This window comes from Bombina bombina, chromosome 1, assembly GCF_027579735.1.
Source record: "Bombina bombina isolate aBomBom1 chromosome 1, aBomBom1.pri, whole genome shotgun sequence".
NCBI classification, from domain to species: domain Eukaryota; kingdom Metazoa; phylum Chordata; class Amphibia; order Anura; family Bombinatoridae; genus Bombina; species Bombina bombina.
In genome coordinates this window covers 1,315,153,808-1,315,176,998 of record NC_069499.1, presented here as the reverse complement: position 1 = coordinate 1,315,176,998, position 23,191 = coordinate 1,315,153,808, and positions in this window count along the sequence as shown.

Genomic DNA, 23,191 nt, shown 5'->3' with positions numbered 1-23,191 from the left:
TTAGAGGCTATGCGGTGCTAACGAACAGTTTTCTCTCACCACTCACTTACCTGCATCGCTGGTATTACAGGTTTTTACAAACCCGGCGTTAAAAGGCAAGTAGTGAGCGTTGGGCAAAATGTTGCTCCTTACCGCAGTCTAATACCAGCGCTGCTTAAGTCAGCAATCAGCTGGTTATATGTGCTTGTGCACGATTTCCCCATAGGAATCAACGGGGAGAGCCGGCCAAAAAGCAGCATAAAACTCAGTAACGCAGCCCCATTGATTCCTATGGGGAAATAAAATTTATGTCTACACCTAACACCCTAACATGAAACCAGTCTAAACACTCCTAATCTTACACTTATTAACCCTAATCTGCTGCCCCCGACATTGCCGACACCTACATTATATTTATTAACCCCTAATCTGCTGCCCCCAACGTCGCCACCACTATAATAAACATATTAACCCCTAAACCGCCGCACTCCTGCCTCACAAACATTAGTTAAATATAATTAACCCCTAATCTGCCGTCCCTAACATTGCCGCCACCTACCTACATTTATTAACCCCTAATATGCCGCCCCATCGCCGCCACCACTATACTAAATGTATTGACCCCTAAACCTAAGTCTAACCCTAACCCTAACACCCCCTAACTTAAATATAATTACAATAAATCTAACTAAAAATTCCTATCATTAACTAAATAATTCCTATTTAAAACTAAATACTTACCCATAAAATAAACCCTAAGCTAGCTACAATAAAACTAATAGTTACATTGTATCTAGCTTATGGTTTATTTTTATTTTACAGGCAAGTTTGTATTTATTTTAACTAGGTAGAATAGTTATTAAATAGTTATTAACTATTTAATAACTACCTAGCTAAAATAAATACAAAAGTACCTGTAAAATAAAACCTAACCTAAGTTACAACACCTAACACTACACTATAATTAAATAAATTAACTAAATTAACAACAATTAAATAAATTAAATTAAATAAGCTAAAGAACAAAAAAAAACACTACATTACAGAAAATAATAAACAAATTACAAGATATTTAAACTAATTACACCTAATCTAATAGCCCTATCAAATAAAAAAAAACCATAGCCTAAACTAAACTACCAAGAGCCCTTAAAAGGGCCTTTTGCGGGGCATTGCTCCAAAAGTAATCAGCTCTTTTACCTGTAAAAAAATACAAACAACCCCCCAAAAGGGGTTGAGGATGGATGTCCGGTCTTCAGAACTGTAAGTCGATCTTCAGGGGTTAGTGTTAGGTTTTTTTAAGGGTGTATTGGTGGGTTTTATTTTTTAGATTAGGGTTTAGGCCGCAAAAGAGCTAACTGCCCTTTTAAGGGCAATGCCCATCCAAATGCCCTTTTCAGGGCAATGGGGAGCTTAGGTTTTTTTAGATAGTATTTTATTTGGTGGGTTGTTTGTGTGGGTGGTGGGTTTTACTGTTGGGGGGGGTTGTTTGTATTTTTTTTTACAGGTAAAAGAGCTGATTACTTTGGGGCAATGCCCCGCAAAAGGCCCTTTTAAGGGCTATTGATAGTTTAGTTTAGGCTAGGGATTTTTTTTTTATTTTGGGGACTTTTTTAATTTGATAAGGCTATTAAATTAGGTGTAATTAGTTTAAAAATCTTGTAATTTGTTTATTATTTTCTGTAATTTAGGTGTTATTGTAACTTAGGTTTTTTTTACAGGTACTTTTGTATTTATTTTAGCTAGGTAGCTATTAAATAGTTAATAACTATTTAGTAACTATTCTACCTAGTTAAAATAAATACAAACTTGCCTGTAAAATAAAAATAAACCCTAAGATAGCTACAAAGTAACTATTAGTTATATTGTAGCTATCTTAGGGTTTATTTTACAGGTAAGTATTTAGTTTTAAAAAGGAATTATTTAGGTAATGATAGGAATTTTTAGTTAGATTTTTTTAAATTATATTTCAATTAGGGGGTGTTAGGGTTAGGGTTAGACTTAGGTTTAGGGGTTAATACATTTAGTATAGTGGCGGCAATGTTGGGGGTGGCAGATTAGGGGTTAATAAATGTAGGTAGGTGGCGGCGATGTTAGAGACGGCAGATTAAGGGTTAATAATATTTAACTAATGTTTGCGAGGCAGGAGTGCTGCGGTTTAGGGGTTAATGTGTTTATTATAGTGGCAGCAACGTTGGGGCGGCAGATTAGGGGTTAATAAGTGTAGGTAGGTTGCAGTGACATTGGGGGTGGCAGATTAGGGGTTAATAAATATAATGTAGGTGTCGGCGATGTTGGGGGCAGCAGATTAGGGGTTCATAAATATAATGTAGGTGGTGGCGGTGTCCGGAGCGGCAGATAAGGGGTTAAAAATTTTATTTTAGTGTTTGCGATGCAGGAGGGCCTCTGTTTAGGGATTAATAGGTAGTTTATGGGTGTTAGTGTACTTTTTAGTACTTTAGTTATGAGTTTTATGTTACGACGTTGTACCATAAAACTCTTAACTACTGACTTTTAAATGCGTTAGGACTCTTGACGGGGTAGGGTGTACCGCTCACTTTTTGGCCTCCCAGGACAAGCTCGTAATAGCGGCGCTATGGAAGTCCCATAGAAAAAAGACTTTACGACGTTTACGTAAGTCGTTTTGCGGTAAGGCCAAAGAAGTGTGCGGTGCCCCTAAACCTGCAAGACTCGTAATAGCAGCAGTAGGGAAAAAGCAGCAATAGGACCTGTTAACGCTGCTTTTTCAGCCTAATGCACAACTCGTAATCTAGCCGCTTTTGTTCTCTTGTTATTCTTAGGTAAAACCTAGATAGGCTCATATGCTAATTTTTAAGCCCTTGAAAGCTGCCTCTCATCTGAATGCATTTTACAGTTGTTTTTCACAGCTAGAGGGTGTTAGTTCACATGTTTCATATAGATAACACTGTGCTCACGCACGTGAAGTTATTTAAGAGTCAACACTAATTGCAAGTCTGTCAAAAGATCTGAGATAAGAGGCAGTCTGCAGAAGCTTAGATACAAGGTAATTACAGAGGTAAAAAGTATATTTCTATAACAGTGTTGGTTATGCAAAACTGGTGTATGGTAAATAAAGGGATTATCTATATTTTTAAACTATACCATTTTTGGTGTTTACTATCCCTTTAAGGTTCATCAAAAATCGTAAAACAAAATAGTTCACCAAAAATCATATTTTAACAAAAACATAAAGTTTGTATGTAAATTACACAGGAATATATTGTATTAAATATGCACAGTGTAAATCAATATTTAAGTAAACTGGATGTGCAACAAACTGTTAAATAGTACAAAATACAAGTACAAAATGGGCTGAACATGGGTGTTCTAATGTATTAAATGTTCTCTCATATCCCAGCATAATTCTCTAAATATTTCCTCCTTACAGTTCTTACTGTGTTTTCTCGCAAATAAAAAGTTGGTAAGGTTGTGAAAAAAATATTCAAGATACTTAATACCCTAATAGAAAAAAAAATGCATACGAAAATATATTAACGATTGTAAGATGCTATACGCAGAAAGCAGTGCAATGTGATTTATACTGGCTGCAGGGTTTACTTTTTAATGTTCACCCCCTGCTCACTGCTAACTTTACCCAACACAGCTAAGTTTCCCTTTCCAGCGAGGTTCATTAATTTCAAAAGGGGACATCTCACCAGCAGGGACTGCCCCTTAAAAATAATTTCAGATTTGCTATATATATATATATATATATATATATATATATATATATATATATATATATATATATATATATATATATATATATATACACACACACAATTTTAGTCAGAATGTGTCTATTTAGTTAGATGCCTTTTGCACACTATCACATCAATATATGCAGAAGCAAGCTGATTTGGCCATAAATTCAATACATGGGTTCAAGGCCCAAAAAGCCTAAAGGGACATAAAAAAAGTGCTCAAATTAACATAAAAAATTATGTGAGAGAAAACAATAAAAATAAATTATATTTATATAAAAATACACATATATTTATATCTGTTTATAAAAATATTTTCCTGCAAGATGCAAAGGGAGGTGCCATGTTAAAACCTACGTTTCCTTTGTGCATACTGTCATATAACCTTCTCAGAAAAGTCCTCTATTGAGCATCTATAAAATAGGCATTTCCTTCTGGCCTCTGCCAGTATGAATGGTTTGCCTACCATCAAGTTTGACAGCTATTTTAATAAAAAGTAATTATCAATAAAACAAGAAAAACATTATTAATAGCACCTTTAAAGAAGGTGTTTGAAAAAAAACATAATTTATGCTTACCAGATAAATTCATTTCCTTCCTGGCAGGGAGAGTCCATGACTTCATCCCTTACTGTTGGGAAATACAACACCTGGCCACCAGGAGGAAGCAAAGACACTCCAGCCATAGGCTTAAATATCCCTCCCACTTCCCCTATACCCCAGTCATTCTGCCGAGGGAACAAGGAAAAGTAGGAAAAACATCAGGGTATAAAAGGTGCCAGAAGAAATCAAATAAAAATGGATAACATAAGAATAATAAATTACGGGCGGGGTTTTGGACCCTCCCTGCCAGGAAGCAAAGGAATTTATCTGGTAAGCATAAATTATGTTTTCCTTCCATAAGACAGGTAGAGTCCACAACTTTATTCCTTACTGTTGGGAAAACTATACCCAAACTCCAGAGGACACTGAATGAATAACGGGAGGGAACAGAAAAAAGAGTCGGACAATATTCTAAGGGCACCACAGCCTGCAAAACTTTTCTTCTGAAAGCTGCTTTAGCTGAAGCAAACACATCAAACTTGTAAAATATATAGAAAAGTGTGTAAGGAAGACCAGAAAGCCGCCTTACAAATCTAATCCATTAAGGCTTCATTCTTAAAAGCCCAAGAGAAAGTCACTGCTCTAGTGGAATGAGCCGTTATCCTCTCAGGAGGCTGTCATCTTGCTGTCTCATAAGCTAAGTGGATGATACTCCTCATCCAGAAGGATAGAGAAGTCGTAGTAGCCTTTTGCCCCTTACACTTTCCGAATAGATGACAAACAAAGAGGAAGATTGTCTGAATTCCTTAGTAGCCTGAAGATGGAACTTCAAGGCACGAACCACATCTAGATTGTGAAGCAAACATTCCTTGCCTGAAGAAGGATTAGGACACAAGGAAAGAACAACAATTTCTTGATTATTGTTACGATTCGATACCACCTTAGGGAGGAACCCTAGTTTAGTGTGTAAAACTGCTTTATCAGCTTGAAAAAACAGATAAGAGGGATCACATTACAAAGCAGAAATCTAAGAAACACTGCACGCAGAGGCAATAGCCAACAAAAAAAGAACCTCCTAAGATAACAATTTAATGTTAACAGTATGCATAGGCTCAAATGGAGCCTGTTGCAAAACACTAAGAACAAGATTGAGGCTCCAAGAGGGAGCCCCAGATCTAAACATGGGTCTTATCCTAGCCAAAACCTTAACAAAGGACTGAACATCCTGAAGCTCAGACAATCTTTTGTGCAGTAACACCAAAAGGGCCGATATCTGTCCCTTCAGGGAACTAGCAGATACGTCCTTCTTCAGTCCATCCTGGAGAAAAGGTAAAATTATGGCAACCTTAACCTTATGCCAGGAAAAGCCACCCTCTTCACACCAGTACAAGTAAGTCCTCCACACTTTATGGTAGATACGATGAGTAACTGGCTTACGAGCTTGAACTATGGTGTAGATAACACTCTCAGAAAATCTTCTCTTGGCTAAGACTAAGTGTTCAATCTCCACGCAGTCAACCTCAGAGAATCTATATTTTGTTGAATGAAGGGACCTCTGCAACAAGGTAACCTCCACTGAGGAGATGAGGACATCCCCACCAGACCCACAAACCACTTCCTTCGCTGCCACAATGGAGAAATCAGAATCACAGATGCTCGCTCCTGCTTGATGCGAGCCACCACATGAGGAAGAAGCGGTAATGGAGGAAAAAGATGTACAAGTCTCAACCTCCATGGTACTGATAGGGCATCTATCAATTCCACCTGAGGATTCCTCAACCTCGACCCGTACCTGGGTAGCTGGATATTGAGGTGGGATGCCATGAGATCTATCTCCCCTGGATGAGTGGATTGCCTCCTGAGGAAATCCGCTTCCTAGTTGTCCACACCCAAAATGTGGCTCGCTCACAGCATACATTTGTGAGTCTCAGCCCACTCTAGTATCTGAGATACTTCTCTCATCACCAAGGAACTTCTCGTTCCCCCTTGATGGTTGATATAGGCAACCAAGGTTATATTGTTTGATTGGAATCTGATAAACTGGGAGAAACCCAGAAGGGGCCAAGCCTTCAAGGCATTGAAGATTGCCCAGAGATCCAAAATATTGATCGGAAGGGAGGACTCCTCCTGAGTCCACAGACCTTGTGCCTTCTTGGCACCCCAAATGACTCCCCAGCTGGAAAGGCTTGTGTCCGTAGTCACAATATCCCAGGACGGTCTCAAAAAGCACGTGCCTTGGGACAGGTGATCTGGACATAGCCACCAGTAGAGCGAGTCTCTCGACAGGCTGTCCAGTACAATCCATTGAGACAGATCTGAATGGTCGCTGTTCCATTGTCTCAGCATGAATAGTTGTAAGGGTCTAAGATGTAATCTGGCAAAAGGAATGATGTCCATGCAGGACACCATGAGTAAATTGCCTCCATACACTGAGCCACTGAGGTTCTCGAGGAGGCCTGGAGGGCAAGACATGCAGAAGTTAGCTTGCAACATCTCTGATCTGTGAGGAATATTCTCATGGATATGGAGTCTATTATAGTTCCCAGGAAATTCACCCTTGTACTTGGAGCAAAAGAATTCATTTCCAAGTTGATCTTCCATCCATGTGATTGAAGAAGACTGAAAAGGGACTCCGAATGTTCTTCCGCTACACGAAAAGATGGTGCCTGTACCAAGATATGATCCAGGTGAGGTGCTACTGCAATACCTCATGTTCTGGCAACGGCTAGAAGAGCCCCCAGAACCTTTTGTAAATATCCATGGAGCAGTAGCTAGGCTAAACGAAAGAGCTATAAACTGGAAATGCTGGTCCAGAAAAGCAAACCTCAAGAACTGAAAATGTTCCCTGTGAATCAGAAATGTGAAGGTATGCATCCTTCAGTTCTATTGTGGTCATAAACTGTCCTTCCAGAACCAGAGGAAGGATTGACCTTATTGTCTCCATCTTAAAACAAGGGAACACTCAGAAACTTGTTTAGGCACATTAGGTCCTGAATTGGACAAAATGTTCCCTCTTTCTTTAGAACCACGATAAGGTTTGAATAAAACCCGAAACCTTTTTCTGCTGTAGGTACTGGGACAATTACTCCTAGAGAGGAGAGATCCCGTATGCAACCTAAAGAGGAAGCCCTCTATTCTAGTCTTGTTGAAAGACTGGAGAGTAGGAATCTGCCCCTGGGCGGATGAGACTTGAATCCTATCCTGTATTCTTGAGATACAAGCTCCACGTTCCAAGAATCCTGAACATCCTGGAACCAACCCAACATCTGAAAAAAGATACAGTCTGCTCCCTACTCGATCTGATCCCGGATCGGGCACCACCCCTTCATGACGATTTGTTCTTGATGGGCTTCTTAGTCTGTTTGGACTTATTCCAGGAGTGAGTGGGCTTCCAAGTACTTTTGGGCTGCTCGGACTTGGAAGAGGACTGCTGTCATTGCAACTTGTCAGCACGAAAGGAATGAAAATTAGACAGTTGCTGTCCCTTAGGCCTATTCTTCTTATCTTGCAGTAGGAAGGCACTTTTCCCTCTGGTAACCGTAGAGATAATGGACTGAATAAAATCTTCCCCGTGAAGGGAAGAGAAAGGAGTCTGGATTTAGAAGTCATATCTGCAGACCAAGACTTCAACCAGAGAGTCCAGCAGCCTTTGCATTTATGCAAATAATCTGCAAATTTGCATCACAGATGAAGGAGTTAGCAATTCTCAGTGCCTTAATTCTCTCCTGAATATCCTCAAGGGGAATCTCCACCTCAATGAGCTGCGACAGAGAGTCACACTAGTAGCTAGCTGCTCCAGCAACCGCGACTACAGCTGCCACCAGTTGAAATAAAAACCCTGTATGTTGAAACATCTTTCTCAGAAAAGTTTCTATTTTTTTATCCATAGGCTCTCTAAAAAGAAGAACTATCCTCTAGAGGGATAGTAGTAGTCAACGTGGAGATATATAGCCTCCTCACAATATGAACAGAAATTATTAATTAGTACAAAAGGAGTGGAACCTTCTAATGTAGTATAAGAGTCCTCCATAGCTTTGTATATACCCACAGAAGGACAATAAAAAAATAAACACTTTTATTAAATATTCCCAATGGCTGGGGCACTCTCCACCTCCTTGACCCAGACAGCTAACAGTGAAAATGTTCTCTTCAGGAGTGATGTCTGCAGCAGGATCTTAGGAAATTAAAGAGACTGCACCCAGTCACATGGTACATAAGACAGGACTTCCCCTGCTATGAAAAAGGGCGCCAAGCTATTATGAGCTGCACAACACTTCAAAAACGAAAGTGAAACCTGTTTGTTCCAAGCCAAAAACACACAGCCTATGAGCCTAAAAAACTCTCACATTAAGCAGATATAATTCCCCAAACTGTTCAAATAGTCTGCCTGATGGAGATATTAACCCTTGATCCTATTGAGGTATAAAGGAGCCACACTGTAACCCTGTATAGCATTTTAAAATGTATATATATAAAAAATGGTCTTACCCTCCAGGATCCATGCTATGGAACAGGCACAACCGCTCAAGTGTGACAGTCTTGCAGCAGTGCTTCTGACATGGACTTGAGTGTGTAGAAGCAAGCAGTGAAACTCGTCAACACTGATTGCTCAGGAGCTGTTAGCGACAGTCTGGATGGGTTCAAAGAAAAACTTTCCCTGCATCTCCAGACTTTAACTTCCATCAATACTCTCACTGAGAGGTTGACATGACTATTTAAAACTCCAGTCCTTTCTCGAAGGGAACATACCCGTACAGGACTATCCAAATCTTCTGACACTTCTCTGCCACCTCCTATAGTGGCAAAAGGCAAAGAATGACTGGGGAATAGGGGAAGTGGGAGGCATATTTAAGCCTTTGGCTGGGGTGTCTTTGCCTCCTCCTGGTGGTCAGGTGTTGTATTTCCCAACAGTAAGAAATTAAGTTGTGGACTCTCCCTGCCTTATAGAAGGAAAATAAATATTAATGAATGCGAATATTGTTGCCTAGCAATAGATTTGACAGCTATTATATATTAACAGTGTAAAAGTTGTTTCCTAGCAACAGATTTGACAGCTATTTTAGAAAAAGTAATTACCAAAATAACACAAAAAAATCACCAATAGCACCTTTTATGAAAGGTGATTTATAGCAAAAATATAAATTTCTAAATTTAAAAGATACAAATAATAAATATAATCAATATGATTGCTTTCAACTGACTTTCAGTAGAGGTGGTTATTTGCAATGTATATCTATTATAGGGTGTGGGGTTTATGCACACTGCACACAGTTTTGTATGTGTGTATGTATGTATAAATGTATATACTGTACATATAATATAAATATAGATAGATGCGGGAGAGATAGATAGATTTATAGATAGATAGCTAGATATAAATTAATTTGATACACACACAGACACATTTAAGGACATTTTTTATTTCTAATTCTCAGTCATAGCTTTGAGCCACCTTTCCATAGAAGTTTTATGAGTAATTTTTATTCTGGCTATGAGCATTAAAAACAAAATTACCACCTTAACTCCCCCACTTCCTTTGCAGGGTTAGTACTATAAGCTATGGAGACAACTAGAAAAGAACAAGAAATAGAAAATGAATTTAAGAAAATGCAAATATTTTGATGTAGTGTGTGTTTTACAATACTCTGCAGTGTATCTCAGAGCATATAAGATATGTTTTACCAAAATGATTTGACTTGTTTTATGTTTAATGTATTTGCATAGATTTATTGCATGAAAATGTAATACAGCTACAGTATATGACAATGTAATTGTACATTATGCATATAACACTAGGGACAAATATTATTGATACTACTTTTATTGTAATAATTTAATGAGCATATTCATAAAATTAAAAAAAAATTACACATTTTAAATACAGACAGCTATTAGTTTATAGCTAATATTTATTTTCACAGAGCTAATTATGGTGATTTTTTATTTTAACTCAGTGAATATGGAAATAAGAATTCACCAATGTAATTGATTGAATAAACACACTAGACCAGTCCTTTACTTAAACTTTAAAGCAATATTAAACACTTTAAGATGGTAATATAAAATAATAAATTGAATATGTAAAAAAAACTCTGCAATATACTTTCATTATTTTATTTGTCCTCATTTCCTGTAATTCCATTCTGAAATTGTGAGCTTTCAAGTTTCTGTTAGAAATGGAAGTGTAGAACACTGATATATTCCACACAGCCATTGCTTGCACACTCTTTTGACCTATTTATAACTGTCCCTAATTGGCCACTGCAGAGAAGGTAACCTAAGTTACAATATAATAGTTCCCATTGTTTTATAAACACTAAAACTTTACACTTTTTATGTCAATATTTAAAGAGTTAATTAAATTTTAATTAATACATCTACATGGTATTCTCAGACTAATGTTTTCTTTAAATGCATTATTCTAAGTGGTTTATCGGAGGTGTTTGCGCTTCTCGGGCTTACCATTAGTAATAGTTGAAAGTAAACGCAACCACTTAAAGTGAAGGTAAACTTTGAAGAATTAAAGCCCGTTTTTTAAAAAATACTATTAATAAACAGGGGCACTTTTATTCATCAAAGTTTAGAAAGCAGCCGTTTTGATTAAAAACTTACTTTTGTACTTCTTACAGCTAGAGCAGCTTCCCCCACCCGGAGATCCTCTCTTTACACGTCATCAATGACTAATCCGACTTCCTATAATCATTGCTTTCCCCCAGGGGAGTCATTGCCTGAGGCCATGCCGTGATTGGAGGAAGCCGGATTAGTCATTGATGCTTTCTAAACTTTGAAGAATGAAAGTGCCCCTGTTTTTAATAGTATTTTTAAAAAACGGACTTTCATTCATCAAAGTGTACCTTCACTTTAAATGCAATTGCGATTTAAGCTAGAATGATTATCGTAAACTCACATAAACTAGAATGATAGTACATTTAAACTCATAATAACACATCTAATAAAATTATTTGAAAAAAAAATATTGCACACAAAAGTTCTAAAGGCTCAAATATATGAGATTGAGATCTCAGGTGTTAGAAAAAAAAAAGGAATGCGAACATTGAGATACATACATATATCTCTAAATATGTGCATGCATGTATATATGTTTATATATGTGTACATATGTATTTATTTATGTACATATGTATTTACAGACATATTAACACATATAAACACATAAATACAACTGTACACACATTGGAGCCCTTTACAGTTAGGTAGATGAGAACATGTAAAAAACATATAAAAAGTATTATATTTTTTAGCCTTTTAAACATTTTCTTTAAAAAAAAAAAAAATCAATTCTTTACAGAAATGGATACTAACAGGTGATGCTGTTCTCTCAGATGATTAAAGATGTCATTGCTATATTTACTTCATAAAAAAAATAATATTTACTTCATAAAAAATACAATTACATGGTGGTGGCATTATTATTATCAGTTATTTGTCGAACACCAACAGATTCCGCTGCACTAATCTCTATAGAGAGGCAAAGTAGTCTTATGTTTCTCAACATATAAATTCTCCTTTATCCATGAGAAAAAAAAATGTTTTCCTGAGGTTTTCTTTATTCAAAATCAAGATCAACTCACCCGAGTAACTGCTCTGTCAGCTCTTTTCATCCACTCACTTTTCCTACTTTTATTTGGATGCTTTGCTGTGGTTTTTTGAGATTGTGCCTTAATTTCAAGGAAATTCACTTTGATCTCTCAATATTTCATTTACTTTTGTGCCTGCACCTGCACATGCCAAATACGCACTTCCTTGCTAGGCCCAGGACAATAATCTGGATTTGAATTATTAAAATGCCTGGGGAATTATTGAGGTAAAATATCATCCTCTTTTATATAAAGATGTTCATGTGACATTTTTTACATTTTACAGATGCAATATCATTTTTAAGTGATGCAGCATATAGGTAACATGATTTTACTTAAAAACATTTTATTACCTCTAGATTTTTTATTGGTACCAGTATTTATTAAAGGGACAGTATAGTCAAAATTAAACTGTCATGTTTCATAAAGGGCATGCAATTCTAAACAGCTTTCCAATTTACATTTAACATCAAAATTGCTTTGTTCTATTGGTATTCTTTGTTGAAAGCTAGACCTAGGCAGGCTAATATGCTAATTTCTAAGCCCTCGAAGGCCACCTCTTATCTAAGTGCATTTTGACAGTTTTTGACAGTTAGACACAGTTTTGGTTATGCAAAATTGGGGAATGGGTAATAAAGGGATTATCTATCTTTTTAAACAATAACATTTCTGGAGTAGACTGTCCCTTTAAAGATTTACTTGTGTGGTTTTGGTTTACCGGTGTAAGTAAAGATCAATAGCAAAACTGTAAGAAAATGGTGACTTTTACAGTAGTTGATGGTTTAGAATGGTATAGTGCTTTTTATTAAGCTAAAAAGGTGGTTATCAAATTTGTGATAGTGTGTATTAGAGTCTAGATCCCACAAGATCATTTACTAATGGCACAGCAACACAATTGGGTCAAACAAAGTAGGAAAGAAAAAGCAGGTATGTACAATTTAAATGTTTTATAATATAGTATGAAACTGTTATGTTTGTGAATCACTTTCTTTATGTAAAATTATTTTATTACTTCTTGAGTTTCCCAGTGAAACAACCTCATGGCAGAAGGAAACCTTTACCATTTCATATTTTACTGATATTAATGCCCCTGTGGTTCTGGGTAATAATATATTTGTTTCTCTGTCACTGTGACATTGTTACCTTTCAATTCATCTTCAGGGTTTGAACAACCATTAAGAACATCCTGCGGGGTTTAAATAAAATAAATGTCTGGCTAAATACATCACAGGGATTTTTCTTATTTTCTTTAAATTGTCATTATCATCAGTCAAACTGTATGTATTGTGGGTAGATAATATATATATATAAGAGCAGTTTGTAACTAAACTTACTCTTGCCAGAATAATAAAATATCTTATGTTTAAGATCAAATATTCCATTTCATGAAGCAATGTTTTACAGGCTTGTGATTCTGCAGCCATGTTATCCCAGAAGAAATAAGAAGGCTTACAATTAAGTGAATATCAATTAGCTAACATAAAGGGACAGAATACAACCATTTTCATTAAACGGCATGTAATATACACAACTATAAAGAATAATATGCACAGATACTGATCTAAAAATCCAGTATAAAATCGTTTAAAAACTTACTTAGAAGCTCCCAGTTTAGCACTGTTGTAAAGGTAAGCTGGAACACCCACTGCAAGGGGTTCTATAGCAAAAAAAAAACAGACACTCCTCCTGCATATGAAAAGATTCTTTACACAAATAGGAGCAAGCAGGAGTGGTATAAATCAGTATTCTCCTGAAATTTTGGGGCCTGGTTAGGAGTCTGAAAATCAGCACCATGTGATTTAAAAATAAGAAAAACTATACTTTAAAAAACAAAAACTGTATAGGCTATATAAATAGATCATCTACAAAACATTTATGCAAAGAAAAATCTAGTGTATAATGTCCCTTTAAAGGAATGTGAAACCCAATTTTTTTTCTTTCATGATTCAGATAGAACACACCATTTTGAAAATCTTTCCAATTTACTTCTATTATCTAACGGCTAGATTTAGAGTTTTGTCGGTAATGACCTGAAAAGCTAACGCCGGCTTTTTTCTGGCCGCACCATAAAAATAACTCTGGTATTGAGAGTCCACATAAAGGCTGCGTTAGGCTCCAAAAAAGGAGCGTAGAGCATATTTAACGCAGCTTCAACTCTCGATACCAGAGTTGCTTACGCAAGCGGCCAGCCTCAAAAACGTGCTCGTGCATGATTTCCCCATAGAAAACAATGGGGCTGTTTGAGCTGAAAAAAAACCAAACACCTGCAAAAAAGCCGCGTTCAGCTCCTAATGCAGCCCCATTGTTTGCTATGGGGAAACACTTCCTACGTCTGCACCTAACACTCTAACATGTACCCCGAGTCTAAACACCCCTAACCTTACACTTATTAACCCCTAATCTGCCGCCCCCGCTATCGCTGACTCCTGCATATTATTATTAACCCCTAATCTGCCGCTTCGTAAACCGCCGCTACTTACATTATCCCTATGTACCCCTAATCTGCTGCCCTAACATCGCCGACCCCTATATTATATTTATTAACCCCTAATCTGCCCCCCACAGCGTCGCCTCCACCTAACTACACTTATTAACCCCTAATCTGCCGAGCGGACCGCACCGCTATTATTATAAGGTTATTAACCCCTAATCCGCCTCACTAACCCTATAATAAATAGTATTAACCCCTAATCTGCCCTCCCTAACATTGCCGACACCTAACTTAAATTATTAACCCCTAATCTGCCGACTTGAGCTCACCGCTATTCTAATAAATGTATTAACCCCTAAAGCTAAGTCTAACCCTAACACTAACACCCCCCTAAATTAAATATAATTTTAATCTAACGAAATTAATTAACTCTTATTAAATAAATTATTCCTATTTAAAGCTAAATACTTACCTGTAAAATAAATCCTAATATAGCTACAATATAAATTATAATTATATTATAGCTATTTTAGGATTAATATTTATTTTACAGGTAACTTTTGTATTTATTTTAGCCAGGTACACTAGCTATTAAATAGTTAATAACTATTTAATAGTTACCTAGTTAAAATAATAACAAAATTACCTGTAAAATAAATCCTAACCTAAGTTACAATTAAACCTAACACTACACTATCATTAAATTAATTAAATAAAATATCTACAATTAAACCTAACACTACACTATCAATACATTAATTAAATACAATATCTACAAATAACTACAATGAAATAAACTAACTAAAGTACAAAAAATAAAAAAGAACTAAGTTACAAAAAATAAAAAAATATTTACAAACATAAGGAAAATCTTACAACAATTTTAAACTAATTACACCTACTCTAAGCCCCCTAATAAAATAACAAAGATCCCCAAAATAAAAAATGCCCTACCCTATTCTAAATTACTAAAGTTCAAAGCTCTTTTACCTTACCAGCCCTGAACAGGGCCCTTTGCGGGGCATGCCCCAAGAAGTTCAGCTCTTTTGCCTGTAAAAAAAAACATACAATACCCCCCCCCAACATTACAACCCACCACCCACATACCCCTAATCTAACCCAAACCCCCCTTAAATAAACCTAACACTAAGCCCCTGTCATGTTCTGTCTCAGGATATCATGTGAGAGCCTCATTGTCTGGAACAGTTACTTTAAAGGAAGATTAGTAGAAGCCATACTGATTGAAAATGAAAACAAATTTATTTAAACAGAATACTTTGTTTAAGCAAATACTTGCAGAATATTTAAATATGCTACTCAGGTATGTTAAGACCACATACAGCAGGAGTGAAAATAAACAAACAAAGAAAGCAGAGATGCAGATTCAAAAAGGAAAGTCTTTCTCCTACTAATTGCTGAGTGCAGGATTTGCACAAGGCAGGATACAAACTTGCAAACTGGTAACAGGTTTAAAGGTAAAGGCTTTGTCCTGGTAATACCTTGAAAACAGGTGCAAAGGTGAAGTCTTTCTCCTGGCAATGGCCAAGTGCAGGAATTGCATAAAGCAGGAAACAAACTTGTAGATTGGTAACAGGTTTAAAGGTAAAGGCTTTCTCCTGGTAATACCTTGTAAACAGGTGCAAAGGTGAAGTCTTTCTCCTGGCAATAGCTGAGTGCAGGAATTTGCATAAAGCAGGAAACAAACTTGAAGATTGGTAACAGGTTTAAAGGTAAAGGCTTTCTCCTCGTAATACCTTGTAAACAGGTGCAAAGGAAATCTTTCTCCAAAGAAGTACAGGAAACAGGTTCTGACTTGACAAAACAGATCCAATGTGAAGACAAAAATGCAGACTAAAAGCCATCCTTAAATAGGGAGGTTTTGCACAGGGTTGGTTCTGATTAATTCCAGAATTGAGAACACCTGTGTGTTGCACAGGTGTAATAACAAGTAAGGCAAATAGTTATTTATCAGATCTTTTAAGATCCATGCTATTGCTAGAACTGGCTGTGGCTCAACATGTAAGCAAACAGAAATAGCAACCACAGAGTCACAGGTTCAAATCCCCACACAGCCCTTCTTAGCAGAATGCCTCCCAGACCTTTTCTTTTTCTTTTTCGTCTGGAGGCTTGGTTCATGACAGATGCCCCCTCCAAAGAGCGCACTCTGGGCGCTCAAAGCCTGTTCAAACATCTGAAGGTGGGATTTACGAACAAGTGTTCCATTTGAAGCCCTAATACAATCAGATGGAATGGATTCTTTGCTTGGAACAGCTGCCTGAGATTGGGGACCCTTAGAAGATATCCTTGTAGGCATAACAAGAGCTGAAAAACCAAGACAGTTTTGATTTAGAGGTTCCTGATTATACCCAGCAGCTTGTAATGGACTGGCTGATGGGCAGGGTACCTCCGGGTAGGAAAAGACCTCTCCTTCAGAGTCAAGGAATTTGTTATCTGGGTCATATCTGCCTGATGGGTAGAGTACCTCCGGGTAAGGTATGACCTCTCCTTCAGAGTCCAGGAATTCATTTTCTGTGTCATTTATATCCAATTCAACCATCTCATTCAATTCTTTCTCAGTCAATGAGTAGCTGGGTGAAGGTGGTGCAGGGAGGTGTGGAACTTTAGATTTGTCAGGGTCTGATTCAGCTGGAAGATTTGTCACTTTTATGTCTGATGAGTGACTTTTGTTAGATGGATCTCCAACCAAGGCAGAAACAAGGTAATGTGCAGGATTTCCAGGAGGTGTTTTTGCAGAGTTCCCCAATGTGGTAGATGCAGAAACAGAGGCAGTGGCATGGGTAGTGGATGTTGTTGAAGTTGTACTGCCAACAACCATCTGTTTCAAATCAGGTACCATTTCTTGAAGCGTGTTAGAAACGGTTGCTTGTAGAATAGATGTATTCTCAGTAGCTGGATCCTCTCCAGGGGTATCTTTAAGTTTGCTAGTGGAAGAATAATTTGTTCCCTTAACATCAGAGTCCATTTTAAACTTGGTTGTATCTCGACTTGATCCTCTAGGGGGTCTTACTGGACACCCTGTGATGCGGTGACCAGTTCCCCCACAATAGAAACAAAGGTTAAGCTGTCTTCGCCGAGTCTTTTCCTCTTCTGTTAAGGGTTCTTTAAAACCTTTCCTTGTTTGGGAGGTAACTTCAGACAAGGTTTTGGTTGGGAGAGATAACATTTCCACCAGCTCCATGAAGTTAATCAGTATGTCCTTAATAAACTTTAACACTGATTCCAATACAGCAATAATCCCAGAGGGCTCTCTTTTAGGGTCTTCACATTCTGTCATGTTCTGTCTCAGGATATCATGTGAGAGCCTCATTGTCTGGAACAGTTACTTTAAAGGAAGATTAGTAGAAGCCATACTGATTGAAAATGAAAACACATTTATTTAAACAACAGAATACTTTGTTTAAGCAAATACTTGCAGAATATTTAAATATGCTACTCAGGTATGTTAAGACCACATACAGCAGGAGTGAAAATAAACAAACAAAGAAAGCAGAGATGCAGATTCAAAAAGGAAAGTCTTTCTCCTACTAATTGCTGAGTGCAGGATTTGCACAAGGCAGGATACAAACTTGCAAACTGGTAACAGGTTTAAAGGTAAAGGCTTTGTCCTGGTAATACCTTGTAAACAGGTGCAAAGGTGAAGTCTTTCTCCTGGCAATAGCTGAGTGCAGGAATTTGCATAAAGCAGGAAACAAACTTGAAGATTGGTAACAGGTTTAAAGGTAAAGGCTTTCTCCTGGTAATACCTTGAAAACAGGTGCAAAGGAAATCTTTCTCCTGGCAATGGCCAAGTGCAGGAATTGCATAAAGCAGGAAACAAACTTGTAGATTGGTAACAGGTTTAAAGGTAAAGGCTTTCTCCTGGTAATACCTTGTAAACAGGTGCAAAGGTGAAGTCTTTCTCCTGGCAATAGCTGAGTGCAGGAATTTGCATAAAGCAGGAAACAAACTTGAAGATTGGTAACAGGTTTAAAGGTAAAGGCTTTCTCCTCGTAATACCTTGTAAACAGGTGCAAAGGAAATCTTTCTCCAAAGAAGTACAGGAAACAGGTTCTGACTTGACAAAACAGATCCAATGTGAAGACAAAAATGCAGACTAAAAGCCATCCTTAAATAGGGAGGTTTTGCACAGGGTTGGTTCTGATTAATTCCAGAATTGAGAACACCTGTGTGTTGCACAGGTGTAATAACAAGTAAGGCAAATAGTTATTTATCAGATCTTTTAAGATCCATGCTATTGCTAGAACTGGCTGTGGCTCAACATGTAAGCAAACAGAAATAGCAACCACAGAGTCACAGGTTCAAATCCCCACACAGCCCTTCTTAGCAGAATGCCTCCCAGACCTTTTCTTTTTCTTTTTCGTCTGGAGGCTTGGTTCATGACAGCCCCTGAAGATCATCCTACCTTGTCTTCACCTCACCGGGTATCACACCGATCCGTCCTGGCTCCGATATCTTCATCCAACCCAAGCGGGGGCTAGACATCCACTGAAGAAGTCCAGAAGAGGCTCCAAAGTCTTCATCCTATCCGGGAAGAAGAGTAGATCCGGACCGGCAACCATCATCTTCCAAGCGGCATCTTCTATCTTCATCCGATGAGGACCGGCTCCATCCTGAAGACCTCCACCGCGGACCCATCTTCATCCGGCGACGTCCAACTGAAGAATGACGGTTCCTTTAAGGGACGTCATCCAAGATGGCGTCCCTCAAATTCCGATTGGCTGATAGGATTCTATCAGCCAATCGGAATTAAGGTAGGAATATTCTGATTGGCTGATGGAATCAGCCAATCAGAATCAAGTTGAATCCGATTGGCTGATCCAATCAGCCAATCAGATTGAGCTATCATTTTATTGGCTGTTCTGATCCTTTTTTGAGTGACTCCAAATACCGGAGGTAGCCTAAAACCAGCGTTAGGAGCCTCTAACGCTGGTTTTCACGGCTACCGCCAAACTCTAAATCTAGGCCTAAATTTGCTTAATTGTCTTGGTATTCTTTGCTGAAAAGCATATACAGATAGGCTCAGGAGCTTGAAGCTAGCTGCTAATTGGTTGCTGAATGTGTATGCCCATTTTCATTGGCTTACAATGACCTAGATTTGGAGTTTGGCGTTAGCCGTGAAAACCAGCGTTAGAGGCTCCTAACGCTGATTTTATGCTACCGCCGGTATTTGGAGTCACTCAAAATAGGGTCTAACGCTCACTTTTCAGCCGCGACTTTTCCATACAGCAGATCCCCTTACGTCAATTGCGTATCCTATCTTTTCAATGGGATCTTTCTAACTCCGTTATTTAGAGTCGTTTCTGAAGTGAGCATTAGACATCTAACGACAAAACTCCAGCCGCAGGAAAAAAGTCAGTAGTTAAGAGCTTTCTGGGCTAACACCGGTTTATAAAGCTCTTAACTACTGTACTCTAAAGTACACTAACACCCATAAACTACCTATGAACCCCTAAACCGAGGTCCCCCCACATTGCCGACACTCGAATACATTTTTTTAACCCCTAATCTGCCGACCGCCACCTACGTTATACTTATGTACCCCTAATCTGCTGCCCCTAACACCGCTGACCCCTGTATTATATTTATTAACCCCTAACCTGCCCCCCACAACGTCGCCTCCACCTGCCTACACTTATTAACCCCTAATCTGCCGACCGCAAAGCGCCGCCACCTACGTTATCCTTATGTACCCCTAATCTGCTGCCCCTAACACCGCCGACCCCTATATTATATTTATTAACCCCAATCTGCCCCCCTCAACGTCGCCTCCACCTGCCTACACTTATTAACCCCTAATCTGCCGACCGGACCTGAGCGCTACTATAATAAAGTTATTAACCCCTAATCTGCCTCACTAACCCTATAATAAATAGTATTAACCCCTAATCTGCCCTCCCTAACATCGCCAACACCTAACTTCAATTATTAACCCCTAATCTGCCGACCGAATCTCGCCGCTATTCTAATAAATGTATTAACCCCTAAAGCTAAGTCTAACCCTAACACTAACACCCCCCTAAATTAAATATAATTTAAATCTAACGAAATTAATTAACTCTTATTAAATAAATTATTCCTATTTAAAGCTAAATACTTACCTGTAAAATAAATCCTAATATAGCTACAATATAAATTATAATTATATTATAGCTATTTTAGGATTTATATTTATTTTACAGGTAACTTTGTATTTATTTTAACCAGGTACAATAGCTATTAAATAGTTAAGAACTATTTAATAGCTAAAATAGTTAAAATAATTACAAATTTACCTGTAAAAGAAATCCTAACCTAAGTTACAATTAAACCTAACACTAGACTATCAATAAATTAATTAAATAAACTACCTACAATTATCTACAATTAACCTAACACTACACTATCAATAAATTAATTAAATACAATTGCTACAAATAAATACAATTAAATAAACTAGCTAAAGTACAAAAAATAAAAAAGAACTAAGTTACAAAAAATAAAAAAATATTTACAAACATAAGAAAAATATTACAACAATTTTAAACTAATTACACCTACTCTAAGCCCCCTAATAAAATAACAAAGCCCCCCAAAATAAAAAAAATGCCCTACCCTATTCTAAATTACTAAAGTTCAAAGCTCTTTTACCTTACCAGCCCTGAACAGGGCCCTTTGCAGGGCATGCCCCAAGAAATACAGCTCTTTTGCCTGTAAAAAAAACATACAATACCCAAGCCCCCCAACATTACAACCCACCACCCACATACCCCTAATCTAACCCAAACCCCCCTTAAATAAACCTAACACTAAGCCCCTGAAGATCATCCTACCTTGTCTTCACCTCACCGGGTATCACACCGATCCGTCCAGAAGAGCTCCTCCGATGTCCTGATCCAAGCCCAAGCGGGGGGCTGAAGAGGTCCATGATCCGGCTGAAGTCTTCATCCAAGCAGGGCAGAAGAGGTCTTCCATCCGATTGAAGTCTTCATCCAAGCGGCATCCATCCGGAGCGAAGCGGCAGCATCCTGAAGACCTCCACCGCGGAACATCCATCCTGGCCGACGACTGAACGACGAATGACGGTTCCTTTAAATGACGTCATCCAAGATGGCATCCCTCAAATTCCGATTGGCTGATAGGATTCTATCAGCCAATCGGAATTAAGGTAGGAATATTCTGATTGGCTGATGGAATCAGCCAATCAGAATCAAGTTCAATCCGATTGGCTGATCCGATCAGCCAATCAGATTGAGCTCGCATTCTATTGGCTGTTCCGATCAGCCAATAGAATGCAAGCTCAATCTAATTGGCTGATTGGATCAGCCAATCGGATTGAACTTGATTCTGATTGGCTGATTCCATCAGCCAATCAGAATATTCCTACCTTAATTCCGATTGGCTGATAGAATCCTATCAGCCAATCGGAATTCGAGGGACGCCATCTTGGATGACGTCATTTAAAGGAACCGTCATTCGTCGTTCAGTCGTCGGCCAGGATGGATGTTCCGCGGTGGAGGTCTTCAGGATGCTGCCGCTTCGCTCCGGATGGATGCCGCTTGGATGAAGACTTCAATCGGATGGAAGACCTCTTCTGCCCCGCTTGGATGAAGACTTCAGCCGGATCATGGACCTCTTCAGCCCCCCGCTTGGGCTTGGATCAGGACATCGGAGGAGCTCTTCTGGACGGATCGGTGTGATACCCGGTGAGGTGAAGACAAGGTAGGATGATCTTCAGGGGCTTAGTGTTAGGTTTATTTAAGGGGGGTTTGGGTTAGATTAGGGGTATGTGGGTGGTGGGTTGTAATGTTGGGGGGCTTGGGTATTATATGTTTTTTTTTACAGGCAAAAGAGCTGTATTTCTTGGGGCATGCCCCGCAAAGGGCCCTGTTCAGGGCTGGTAAGGTAAAAGAGCTTTGAACTTTAGTAATTTAGAATAGGGTAGGGCATTTTTTTATTTTGGGGGCTTTGTTATTTTATTAGGGGGCTTAGAGTAGGTGTAATTAGTTTAAAATTGTTGTAATATTTTTCTTATGTTTGTAAATATTTTTTTATTTTTTGTAACTTAGTTCTTTTTTATTTTTTGTACTTTAGCTAGTTTATTTAATTGTATTTATTTGTAGCAATTGTATTTAATTAATTTATTGATAGTGTAGTGTTAGGTTAATTGTAGATAATTGTAGGTAGTTTATTTAATTAATTTATTGATAGTCTAGTGTTAGGTTTAATTGTAACTTAGGTTAGGATTTCTTTTACAGGTAAATTTGTAATTATTTTAACTATTTTAGCTATTAAATAGTTCTTAACTATTTAATAGCTATTGTACCTGGTTAAAATAAATACAAAGTTACCTGTAAAATAAATATAAATCCTAAAATAGCTATAATATAATTATAATTTATATTGTAGCTATATTAGGATTTATTTTAAAGGTAAGTATTTAGCTTTAAATATGAATAATGTATTTAGTAAGAGTTAATTAATTTCGTTAGATTTAAATTATATTTAATTTAGGGGGGTGTTAGTGTTAGGGTTAGACTTAGCTTTAGGGATTAATACATTTATTAGAATAGCGGTGAGCTCCAGTCGGCATATTAGGGGTTAATGTTTGAAGTTAGGTGTCGGCGATGTTAGGGAGGGCAGATTAGGGGTTAATACTATTTATAATAGGGTTAGTGAGGCGGATTAGGGGTTAAAAACTTTATTATAGGGGGCGTGTCTAGGCGGCGGCCATGGAAGGTCGCAATTTCAGGAGCTCCTGACTTGATGAAGACAATCCGCCGATTATCTTTGCAACACCAAGTCATCTGGATACTAAACTATTACCTATACATACTATGAGACTGGGAGACTCAAATAATATCTACATTGGTGTTTATATGATTTCAGGCTCTTGAACTGGACCGCTGAGGCCCTTGG